This window comes from Vipera ursinii (genome assembly GCF_947247035.1).
Source record: "Vipera ursinii genome assembly, chromosome: 2".
Classification (NCBI taxonomy): domain Eukaryota; kingdom Metazoa; phylum Chordata; class Lepidosauria; order Squamata; family Viperidae; genus Vipera; species Vipera ursinii.
Genome location: NC_139513.1, coordinates 216979469 through 216993532, shown reverse-complemented (window position 1 = coordinate 216993532; position 14064 = coordinate 216979469).

Genomic DNA, 14064 nt, shown 5'->3' with positions numbered 1-14064 from the left:
AGGTCTGCTATGTATGTAGGTTGATATCAATACTTCAGTTCAAACTAGGCTATTTCCATGCCAAGTGAAGTCAACTAGTAAGCTACTATTTATTTTATTTTATTATTTACCGGTATATTTCAAATTTCTTAATCTCCCATCAGAGTATTAATACTCTAGAAGGATAAAGCTATTTGTCTTCTGTGAGGACATACAATTGCCTTGCAGAATCAAGGAGTCTGTGGTGTAACAAAAAATAGTAATTTATACAACTATTTCAGGTGGCAAAGCTACCAACAGGCATGATGACAATTAAAAAAGGGCCCGAGTTCAAAAAGGAATGTGATACACACTTTGGCAGCAGAGCTCTGGAATCATCAGTTGGCATGAAACCTTCAGAAGTGGCAAATCGGTGAACCAGAAAGCAAAGTATTCCAAAAATGTTCATAGCAGCAGGGAATTATTGCCACTATGGTTGATAGAACCCAAAATGACATTTCCAAATTTTGGATCCTATTTGTGACACATACATAGATACATACACACACACATACTTCTTATGTTATTTCAAACATATTGTTTTATTTATAAAACCATCTCCCAATTATTACATGTTGACTAGTTGAATTAATGAACATGTATATATGAAACAACACTATATTCTGTCATTCATGACCAGAGTAGAATTGGAAGTCTGTAGTTGTGTAAATGCTTATATAGTAATGGGCACATTTCAATTCGATTCGGTGGAATTGGTTAATACTTGAGTACACCATGGCTACTGGCTACACCAGGGGTGTCAAACTACCAGAAGCCATTCCCACCCCATTGCTGGCAATGGCAAAACAGTCCCGATACGTTGCACGACGTCATGTGATGTTGCGACTTTGACATATCTGGGCTACACTATTCTGAAACCCTGAAAAAACATCCTGAAACAAGACAATGGCAAAATACATCTATTTTGCTACCAAGGAAAACTACATGAATGTATCCAAGCCACATGCACAGCTAAGGGAGATGCCACCTCCTGAGGAAAAAAACAACATTTAAGAGAGAAAATTAACAAATGGCTGGACTGTCACAGCATCAACTGTTTTCCTCATCCCGAAAATGAGATGACCTGGGCTAATACATTGTGCATCTTCAAAATATCTTCACGATGCCACCACATGTACAGTAAAAGTGGCCCATGTGATGAAAACAAGGACCTAATTTTACTCTGAAAATTCAGGAGAAAGGGGGGGGTGTAATTTTTCCTCAGGCAGGTATGAAATAGTAACCAACAGCTCTTCTCAGCCTCCATGATTTTTATCTCCCAAAAAATTTAAACTGAAGCACACAGACTTTTTCCTGAAGTTCAGAGATATCATCACCTTGTTGAAGACCGCAGCATGAGACTTTCTTTCAGCAGCAATGGGACAGGTTGGTAATTATCACTTCAGAAATGATATTAAATCCTAAATTATATGATAACCTAAAGTTTCAGGCGCTGGCAAGATTCTTTATTTCATATTCTTTCTAGATCGTTAGTGCTGTTTTCAATAAGGAAACTTTCAAATATATGTAAACATTCATCTCTAAAAATACAATCATCCCTTTAGCCTTTGAACAGAGGGATAATCATCACGACAAAACAGCACTATGAATAATCACCACAGCAAATAATTTGATTGCATTGTATGAGTCGTCAAAACGTCTCTGTTTAAACATTTGTAACGCTGACAAGTTTTAAAAGTTTAAGCATGAGATACAAATTCAGTTTCATTGTATGAATAAATAACAAAACTTGTTTAATGAAACTGGCGTAATGCCTATAATTCAGTGTGGTTAAGTCAGTAACAGTTTAACTAAAAAGTAATTAGTTAAACAGCAATATGTAGACTTAAATATGAAATTCACAACTTCCAAGAATATAACCATTTTTGATTCAACATTGCCACTAATTAAGTCTTTCAAATTTGCTTTACTGTCACTTATACCCTGATTTTTTTTACTCATTATTAATAATATAATACTTAACTGTGTTAGTATTCCCTGGGCTATAGATTCTCTGCCTTTTTAAAAGAATAACTTGTAGTTTTGCTCCAAAAGGCATTGTTGCCTTTGAATTTGGAAATTTGGGCAGGGGGAAAAGAATGGCACTTTATGGTGTTATGTGTGCTTTCATTCATGTTCGGATTTTTTTTGTTATGCATAAAGGCCTGTTCTTATTTTTATGCATAACTTACTAAATGAGCTACTTAAGTAGACATTAATAAAGCAGACCTTTCTTTGTTTGGAATTACCCAACAAACCTGGCTACACCTGTTTTGTTGTTAAATTGCCTTTTTTACCTTCTTAGGCACAGAATGTTGTTTGGAACACAGTATCTTCTTTCATTACCTTTTCTCCATATAAACTCACAACTATTTAAAGCATCTGAAATAATAATGCATAAGAACACAAAACTGTTTCATCCAACAATATGAATTTCTGAATATAAAATCCTATTTACATCATAAAACTCCCAACAGCATTCTTTCTTTGTTCAATTTCAACATGAATCACCAGCCATCTATATGGAATTATTTCATTTTGTGCTTAGATAGGTTTATATTTAAAGCTCAATACTGTCTTAAGAAGAACCATTTCAATCTTTTGGCAATACCGTATGCAACAGAAATTCAAGTTTGCTTCTATTGTAGATGCTTTGAAGTTCCTCTATAATTACTTTAAAAATATTTCATTAATAAGGCTGTGTTTAAAGGAGATAACATAATTTTCTAATAATATTATACGTAATAGGTGTTTGAATTCTATATAACAAAACTCAAAACTTCAGGAAGCATAGCGAAAAAGCAGACCACCCAGTTATGATTTGGGGACCTTTCACCACATCAACCAAGATGTTAGGGACTGACATGTGATGACAAGAAGAATATACCATTACGTACATATATACTGCAACTCACATAATTTATACTAGATACAATTATTATGCATATCATAATAACGATAAATGGTTTAGACAACTTGAGATACATTCACGAATGATTGTTATATCAATATTATTAAATAAGGAATATGCAGGTTCAGAGGGAACATTTCTTTTAAAATCTCACTGAACTAAAGTCTATTGCCTTCAGAACATATTTTTAGGCACAGATATATACAATATTTTGTATTAGATAAACCCATGAGCTGATCTAGCAGAGCAGCTATGTCTGTTTCCTTGGCATATGAATAACCTATCTCCAATCATTTCAGTTCAAAAGCATAAATACTGAATGCTACAAAATAAGAATACATTGTGAGACTACCTCTTGGTAGCTATTTTGTAACATGGGTGGTTTACAACTAACTTCTGAAATTAAAAAACTCTTAAAGCTCACAAACAGTTCATATAACCCAGGGGTGTCAAACTGCCAGCCCACGGGCCGGATGCATCACGACAAAACCGCGCCATCCCCATTGCCAGCAATGGGGGAAAAGTCACGTGACGTCACGAGTTTGACATGCCTGATTATAACCCGTCTTTTTCAAAGAACAATTTTATGGTTTAGAGCCAATTGAAAATTGTATCTATGTTTCTAATATGAAATGCATTGTTCCAAAACGTGGCAATATATATTATGAAGGATTGTAAGAAATATATTCCAATCTTGCCAGGTTTCTTTCATTATTGTTACTTTAAATCAATGTTTTCATCAGTTGCAGATAACATTTTTGTTTTGTGCTTGTAACAGAAACTTAAAATGAAAGTAACATGACTGACAAGTAGCTCACAGGCAACTTTGGCAACACTTAATTCACTTTTTCTCTTTTGGCTTCTTAAGCAGAATTCCTTCTCAGCTGTTTGTCTGCACAGTGACTCCCACAAAGCTCATTACTTCCAGGCTGGGCCTATCCCTCATGTTGTGCATTTATCCCTGGGACACATTATCAACATGTGGCACATGTCCTTGACATACACAGAAGAGTTGCACCCCAGGACAGCAGCATCCGTGACAATAATGTTGACTCTGACTCCATTATGGTTGCTGGGATGTAACCGAGAAATCTAATAACTGTGACAGTAGGCCTTTAGGCTCTGCAGTGCCTTTTCAGACAGTGAAGCTGCACAGACACTAATGAAAGGTTAAATGAATAGGAATAGCTGACAGATACAATGAAGAAGGGCCTTGGTAATCTACAGACACTGAGCAGAGATCTTTGGCTCAAGCAGAGAAAGGACAGCACATCAGCAAGTCACAATATTTAAAACAGCTTGCTATACACAGAGCCTTTTGTGTCTGGATGCATGTCTGGCTCTGGAAAAAAAAAGATATTGAAAAGGAATTCCAGCATGAGGCACTTTGGCAAATGTAAGGTCACAAAAAGGGGAAAAATGTTTTCTGTGTGTGCTGTTACATCTTTGTACTGAATGTTAAAAAGCAACTACTAAAGAAAGAGGAAGCACAACTTTCAGGACAATCGGCCTGCACGACAATTACAACCCCACTGTAACTCCACTGCTTGCTAATATTCCAGCTGATACTAAAGTGACTCTTAACATGACATTCAGTACATATTTGTTTTAGAATCAAGGACATGTTATAATTCACACAAGATTTTATTTGCATTTCTTGTTCCTAGAACTATGAATATCACTGATATGAATGCACAACATTGCAGTACTTAAAATGCAAATGGAATATAAAAAAAATTCAAATGATTCAGCAAATCCTTTTTAACTAACTCTTTTTTTCCAATCCTTAGGGCATTTTAAGCTTTATTACGGTGATTTTTTTTGCTATTCTCACAAATATATCAAAATGCTATACTTGTATGAAATAAGGCATAGAAAGACAAATAAAATTCTTTAATTGGTAGAAAAATTTGTGATTGAAGGAAATTTATTGCTGAATAAAAATCAAAAATAAGATGATTGCAGAATGTTAAAAGGAAGGACCAAGGGAAACTCAGAATATCAAAGCAAATCTATTGGTAGTATTGATCATGGTTCATGATCAATAAAAATAAAAAAGGAACATGTTATATTCAGAAGTAACTGTTCATATTCACATTAGTATGGTTTCTTAGTATGCTCTTTGCAATTTTACTATTTCTATACATACTTTAGAAACTTCAATACAATTTGCTCCCAAGTAAATGTATTTTCAGGATTGTATCCCTGATCTTTTTCAAAAAGAAACTTTGATGCTAAATACATATATCAGAGGCAGAATTTAATATATATTTTTAATGGAACTTATTTCCATGTAAAATAAACCACCAGCACAATATGGTTCTTAAAAACTAAATGCAGTCTTAATATATGTTAACAGAAGCATAATTTCACAAATAATTTAACAGCTTCCTTCTAATCTGGGTACAAATATTTTAGTACTAACCAATTAGTATGTCTAGGGAAGCACAATCAGGACCTTCAGGATCTGAAAACTGATTTCTGTAATGAGAAAGAGTTATGAAGAGGCAATCTTATATCTCTCTATCTAATTATATGTATGTATATGTGTGTGTATGTGTATATATATATATATATATATATATATATATATATATATATATATGTATATGTATATATATATATATATATATATATATATATATATATATATATATATATATATATATATATGTATATGTATATATATATATATATATGAAGGTAAAGGTTCCCACACACATGCGTGCTAGTTGTTTCCAACTCTAGGGGCCGGTGCATTTTTACGTGCTTTCAAACTGCTAGGTTGGCAGAAGCTGGGATGAGTAACAGGCGCTCACTCTGTTACGCGGCATCGGGATTCAACCCGCCAAACTGCCGACCTTCTGATCGACAAGCTCAGCGTCCTAACCCACTATATATATATGGTTGCCAGGTTGAAACTGGAGCTGATGTATTTTTTTTCCTCCCACTCTGAATACTGGATTAGAAGTTCCCCACTGAAATTTCAGGAGCATATTTTGATCAAACATTAAGATGAACTTTCTAGCAATAAGAACATATGTGCAAATACTTCCAGATCAATACTGGAGCTCTATGCTCACCTTACTGCACAACCCCCAAGGAATAAATTTGTCCCTTCACATCCATGGAAAAAAAACCTTTGCATGAAATTATGTACAGAGTGAATAAAAAGTGCTCACATATTTAATAACTTGTGTGTGCCATGAAACACTACGTGAATACAAAACCACTCTTTCAAAGCTGGGTAAGTTCCAGGATATCTTAGGTGTAACAGCCACATAGACCACCATTCAGAACTACTGATTCAGCTGCTCTGTAAACAGTGTTTTCCTAAATAACATTCTGTAGTGAGATATTATTGGTCAATATAATTTTTCAAAAAAAATATCTATATCTATATCTATTACACACACACACACATGAGCAGTTGATACACTTATAATTGATATATATTTAAAAAAAGATAATTTTTGATAAGGAAACTTTTCTCTTGCACAGTTACTCTCAACTGATGCAATTTATATTATTGGAAAAAAGTAGCAAGGCAAAGAAAGCTCTTGCTATTTGGAGAAGACTAGCCTGGATCTTTATCTGCTTTCATAAATCAATTATAGTTAAATAAACCAGAAAGGAAATACAGTTTTATGTCACTTATTTTTTAAAAAATCTACTACTCCATTATCATATAGCGGGAAAAATAAAGCTGACAAGGCCAGCACCTCACAGGATATACGAATATGTCCAATTCAAACATTTTTACCCAGTCATTTAGCACAATGGGTGAATCCCATCATATTATACCAACTTTGCAAGGCACAGCTGAAATTACTGGTAAATCCTTAAATCAGTTGCTTTTAAGATCTGTTAGACTCTTGAGCATGAGAAACAGGGACCTTTTATGCAGTATCTCCAGTCTAATGGCTGGCCTTTAAGCACACTTGGAATGTTATTATTTTAAGCCTTTATTAATCATCGGTGCTATGTACTAATTATTACAACATTAATGTTTCCATACAAACTACTTTAGGAGGTTCTGCTCTGAAAGCAGCAGGTAATTTTTTGAAATAACAAACAAAATCCTCGAATTAGCAAATACAAGCTAATACCAACAATGATAGCTGGGCAAACTTTCAGTTAAGTAGCAAATCTGCATCTGGATGACAGCACTTTAGATTGCAGATGACCAAGGGCAGGACTGCTTCAGGAGAAAGAATCCCTGCATTTAGAAAACTAGCATGTCAGATTAAAAAAAACCTTGTAGGCCATGATTGTTAATATTGAAAGGAACAGCAGCAACCCATTATGAGTAGCTCTTCCTCTGTTCTGAAATGGCATAAACCAGGGGTGTCAAACTCAATTTCATTGAGGGCCGCATCAGCATGGCGGTTGCCCTCAGGGGGCCGGGTGGGTATGGCCTGGGTGGGCGTGGCCTACTGGGTGGGCGTGGCTAGAGTGCGTATGGCCTACTGGGTGGGCATGGCCAGCTCTACATCGTTGGCATCAAGGGTGCCTATGGGGGCCTGGGCAGGAGTAAGACAGATCTGGGGGTCTCTGGCAGAAGGAGGGTCTCTGGGCCAGGGCCAAGGCAGTGGGGGCCGTTCCCTCACTGTTTCCAGGATGGCTTCGCGGGCCGCATGAAACCACTTTGCGGGCCGGATCCGGCCCCCGGGCCTTGTGTTTGACATGTCTGGCATAAACCATTTGAACCAGGAAATTGTGTACACTAACCTGATGTTCTTTCAAGAGGGGAGATAGGAAGGAGGCAGCTTCCAATTACATGTATTTCATACATGAGTGATGGAACTATTTTTTGGGGGGCACAGCTGCTTACAAAGGACAAAAGAAATCCCAGGATCTTGGTATCTCATCTTGCCAGATTAATATGATTTTCTTAACCGGAACTATAGCCCACCTCAATAGAAAATAGGACTTTTACATCACAACCATAGTAAAAGCTATTGGAATGTAAAAGGTATCAGTATGTCAATGGAGTCTGAGGGACAAAAAAAACCAAACAAGAATCAGTATCTTACTCAGTAGAAGAACCGTGAACACAGTCCAGCAAATATATGCTGCTTTCGAGCTGCTCTGAAAATATATCTGTGACTTGCACAGCAAAGACACTAAAGATTGTAGCTGTCCATCTTATTTTAGTCAATGGGATTTAGCTCATCCCATTCAATTGCTTTCAGAGGCATGAGAAGAACACTTTTACAGGAGACCAAGGTGTGGGAACCATGAAGTAGAATACAAGATAAGTTTCCCTGGGTTTTTAGACCATCCTTGAATTTTCTATTCAAAACTCCCATTCCCACTGACGGCATTAGTTCCATGGCCTGAATACCTGGTATGGGCCATCCAATGGAATGAACGTGGTACATCTAAACCTAGCTTTTCCCAGTCCTTAACCTGACCAATGTAGGACTATTCCATCTGTCCCTGTTGGGCAGAAAAGCTGGCAACCATTTCCTGCTAGATAGATGCAGTAAAACTTTCCTAGAAATTATCTTCCAACTTTCGTATGGAGGGGACACTGGGTTAAGGAAAACAAAAATTTCAACAGAATGTTCCATGAACTAAGTAATAGTTTCACCAATGGCTATAGGTGGATTGTACAGTATGTCTATAGTTCACCTCAGCCTTCCTCAATCCAGATTGAGTTGGATCAGAATTCCCATTAGATGCCCCAGACCTTCTGTATAGGACAAGAACCAACAAGGTAGCTTCTTAAGAAAATAATAACAATTACCTTGATTATCATAAGCGGATTATAACTCATTACCACAGTTTTTTTAAAAAAATCACATCAAATCAGGAAAGTTACATTACGAAGATGTGTACTTTGCAGACTATAAATGAAAAGAATTGTCCCTGGAAGGTAAGGGGGGAAAAATTCCACTTTTAAAATAAGACTTGTCTTATTAGAAGTCAAAACATTCTGTAAATGCAACAAAAGCTTCAAATAATTATATCATCACCCAGAAAAATTAAAACACTAATTACTGAGTAGCAGCATTATAGCTCATAATTTTTTTAAAAAAAAATGTTTCTTCTAATCCACTGAAAAGACTATCAGCACATCAACTTTCACATATGTATGGATATTTTATGTAACAGAGAGAGAAATGGAGTCAATGATGAGACGGTATTTTCCCCTATATGTAAGTGTTCATTTTAACTCAGCAATTTTCCAGAGCCAAAGTTTGAAGAGATGTGGGTGATAAATGGAAACATCTGCTGTAACTTAAAAAAATAAGTAAATATTATTGTGCTTTTAAAAAAAAGTCCATTAAAACACTTTCAATTGATACTTGGCTCAGAAACAATCTAGTATGACACCTTGGATTGCATTCTTCTACATATGGAAAGGAAATAGTATAGCCTTCAAAAACTGATATCACTTAACTTGGCAATATTTACATTGGATAGCAAAAACAAGACACACATACCTAGAACGGGATTGTCATATAAACAATGAGTATATAAACAGATTAAGAGTTGTTTGATTCAGAAGTCTGCAAAAGAGAATTTTGCTTTTCTTTTTAACTGAAAGCTAGAAATGCCAATAGTATTTTTCTCACTTATCTCAGAAAAATAGTATTCACCCAGAATATCTCCAATGACTGTTTTTCTTGATGAATCTCTTATGCATTCAAGTTCTGGATACAATGGAATTACAAATATTTAGCAAGCTATAAATAATATAACTGGCATGCACAATTGATATTTTAGCATGTCTTACTAGAACTGTAAAAGGTTCATTATGGATCAGCAAATCATTTCTAACAAGCAAGTTCAGCTGTGAAATACCAAAGGAAGTCTTTACTGTTTCACTGCTAAACTGGGTTTTCCCTCATTGACTTTGAGCAGCTCTAAGGGACGTTCTAGAGAAAAAGTGTCTTTAGAATTTTTCTATATAAAATGACAGCAAACTTTTAAGTCCATGACTCTGAGAGCCTTAAAACAAAACTTTAAACACTATGAACAATACAAGAGTACCCTGTCTTAATTCCCTTTTGGAAAGATGCTTGAGGACAGTGCAGCTCCTGGGTGAATAGTTTCTTTGACCACTGTTTAAGTTTCACTGTTAACTACTGGGCCATATGGATAAATATGAAAGAGGAAGTTAAGTAGGGAGGGAGGGAAGTAAGGTAGATAGACTTATTGGAAAAGTTCAAATAAGATACTATGGAGGCAGCACCAAGTTACAGTAGGACAAACTTACTGTTCATAAACATTGCCCCAATATCTTGGCTTATCAGTCAGTACCTGTTCATGAGTTCATTGAACTACATAGCCCCTCACTGCTGTACTAAGACTCTTAGACCCAAGTGAATCCTATTTCACTGCTGGAAACTTTACTTGGGGGGGGGGGAATGGCTAAAATATGTCCTCCTCCCACACACCTTTCTTATCATTTTTTTTTTTGGCTTGGCCAAAGTCAGGCAGATTTCTGGAGGCAAAAGGAGGAAAAAAAAGAAAAAAGACAGTTCAGCAGTGATTGGAGATCTGGCAAGAGGCAGAGAAAGATCTGGGCCAGTCTTGGAACTGTACAGATAAAAGTAATCAAATGACACTCATGAAATGCAAACTGGCACTCTTGAACTGCAGCAATTTCAGAATTCCTGAAACATCCCGGACAGCAAGCAAGATTAGAATAAAATATTACATAAAAGTGGTGAATTAAAAAAAATCAAACCTAAAAGGTTTACCGTTTAATTATTCGGTTAGCAAAAATAAGGTCTGCTTTTATCTAGTTTGGCTTCTTGCAACGGGCTTGCCAGTCTATCAAATATACACCCAGAACAGGTTCTATAATATTTGAAAGAGAAATACATATGTTCATACTACATTTCTTAAAAATGGTAATGTTTAAAGTAACTGTTTCTAAAATATTTGAAAGAGATTTTTATCACATTTCAAGTGAGTGTAAAAACGTATTAAAGAAGCTTAGCTTGTGGTGTATTAATACTAAATGCTCATTCACAGTGTGTATGCAGACCTGTTGAAGTGAATTCCTTTTAACAAGCAGCTTGTAAAGTATTTTTTTTTAATCATTTGAACTGGAAACTTCATAAAATTGAAAAACCTTTGTATGTAGCTACACTCATACATAGTTAGACCTGAATACTCAAGAGAATTTTTTAAAAAAACTGTAACATCGTGCAGAAGCTTACTTACATTTAAAACTAAAGTTTCTAGCATGTTGAAAGAAAGAGCACAGTTATTATAACTGTTAAACAGTTAAAACAATTCTATATAGACTTATCTAGTGTACATGTTATTCAACTAAATATATATTAATTTATAATACCTATAACTTATGAGTTTGCTAATTAAATAGAGTAAACAAACATTAAACTTCCTTTCACATTTTTAAATGTGAAAAAAAATCATATTACTAACAATTCCTGACCATAATGAAATATGTACAGCAAAAGACTTAAAAAGCAGATCATACAAAAAAAATTTTCAAACCCATTCTTTCTCTAAAGTTTTGTCTGCCACATAAGAGAAACATATGCAAGATTTAAAACAGGGTCTGTAGTGTTTTCATCTCACTTTAAAGCTTCAAGCTGTCTCCACTACTAGTGAGGCATGAATATTCATCCAGATTTAACACATTTTAATCCTTGAGTCTGCTTAGATTATTACACATGTCCTTTGTGCATCAATTTACCACAGTTTGACTCTAGAGTAAACGGGAAGCATCATAAACTGCAGCCTGCTTTCAAAACCACTTTTCTGCCAGTTTTATTGCAATCTTAGTCTGAGCATATGACACTTTTTTTTTACCCAGGGTATGTGCACTCTTTTGACAAATTTCCTCTCTTCCAATAGGACCTTTAATGGGGGGAACAAAACATCACTAGATGGAAGTGGGGAGACTGTTTTCGCTACGTACATTCTAGTTACACACTGAGAATTAGAGCATCCCGCCCCAAAGTGGGACAGCCACACAGCAAAGCACTCAAGACTTACAACATGCTTAAAACTACAAGGCAGTGGTCCTGGAAGAATCTATTCACTTTGATTCCTGTCCTAAAGATTCTTTTTAAAAATTGCTTCCCGACGAGCTGAGCTGTTGGATTATTTTTTTAAAAAAAAAAAACTGTAAGCGTAAAAACGTTTCTTTCCATTCCTTTAAATGGGGCCAGTTGTTAGAAAAAAAGTCAAGTTTACACAAAACGCAGGCAAAAACAACAACAAAAAAAGAGTTTCAACACCGGCTGTCCGGTTTCACGTGAACTCCCGTAAAACTTTTCCCCCGAAATAATAATAATAATAATACAAAAAAGAGTTAAGCATTAAAAACATAAAATCAGCCGTTTTGCAAACCGCTTCATAGAGAGACCTGACGTTTCCCCGTTTAGACATACACCTTCCTCGACCCCCCCACCCCACCCCACCCCCGTGTGCGATTCACACGCCGTTTCTTTTAACCCCAGCAGAGCTTAACTTTCCAGCAATGCTGAGAATGACAAGACGCTCGGGCAGGCGGGCAGACTTCTAAAAAACCAAAAAAAGAAAAAAAAATTCTTCCTAGAACTTTCCGGTCAAGTTTTCCTTAACAATTGCTGCCCGCAGAAATGCAAAAACTGTAAAAGCACGTGGCCTTCCCCCCCCCCCCCAAAAAAGCTGCGACCGGACGGCATCCTTTGCCTTCTGGTCTTGGGAGCCTTGAGGCGCTGTGGATCGCAGACAGGCCGGCGGGCGCGCACGCGCGCGCGCGCGCAGACACGCGTCCCCGTCTCCTTTCCTTTGCCCCCCCCCCCACCCCACCCCCTCCACCTCGCTCCCATCCTCATTTTCCGTGTTAGCTCGCCGGGTTTGCTAAGCGAGACCGCGTCTGTCATCTGACCGAAAAAGGGGATCGCTTCTTCTTTTTTTTTCATTCCCTCCTTTTCCCCTAACCGCGATCCCGCGTGCCTTAGGTTTTAAAACACACACACACACACACACACACACACCCAAAAAAACCCTAACCCCGCCCGCGCCCTTCTTCACCCATCTTCTTTCACTTTGGATGCGATGAACCCAAAAAAAAAAGAAAGAAAGGAGTCAAAAAAAGGAAGAAATCCGAGTTGCCGTCTAATTCTTTCCTTTCCCACCAGAGAGGAGGAGGAGGAGGGAGGGAGGGAGGAGCGGGACGAGAAGCGCTAGCTAGGCGAAGTTTTAAGTTAAGTCACTGTCCTGTCTTCTTTTTTTTTCCCCCTCCCGCCGCCCGCAGGCTCGATTCCCCCGCCGCCCGTCTCTTCCACACACACACACACACACACACACACGACACACACACCGCAGGTCTTTGCGCCGCAGGAATTATTTTTTTTTTTGCCGACTGCTCGTTTGTTTCAACGGTTTTAGAAAAGACGCTTTCCAGGCAAAGGCTGTTTGCATTACGGCGCATTTGGGGAGAAAGAAAGAAAGAAAGAAAAAACGAGGGGGGAGAGAGAGAGAGAGAGAGAGAAAGTTTTTTTGTTGATGTTTTTTTTTAAAGGTAATAAAAGAAAGGATGTTGGAAAAACTTCTTACCATTTTTGCATGCTGCTTGTCAAGGGCACCCCCTGCCTGGGCTCTGGAACTCCTCTCAGCGGCAGCGCCTTGCAACCGGCCCTTCCCTTTTCTTCCTTCCTTCCTTCCTTCCTTCCAGCTTTTCTTGGACTGTCCTCACACACACACACACACACACACACACACACACACACACACCGCTTCCCTCCAAACCGGCTCTCTCAACAGCCCTCCAGGTGATTTTTCACACGCGCGGGCGCGCGCACGCGAAAGACTCCCGAGGCACCCCAAAAACTTCAGCGGCGTGGGGGTGGGAGGTTGGGGTGGCGGGGGTGGGGGAGAAGATGCGATAGGTGAGGGGGAAAAAGCGCCTCGAGGTCAAGAAAGCGAGAAATTTGAATCTGGTCCCGCCACAGGTTGGGCGAAAGGAAGGGGTGGGGTGGGGGTGGGGGTGGGGGGGCGAAACTAGGTCGTCCCAAACTGCAAAGGAACACACAAAACGGAGCTTTCCCCCCTTCCTCCCACCTCACCCCCCCCCGCTTCTCTCTCTCTCTCTCTCTCTTTTTTAACCTCCTCCCACCGCTACTGTACCTCAGAGCTGCTCGTTATTGGTCCTGGGA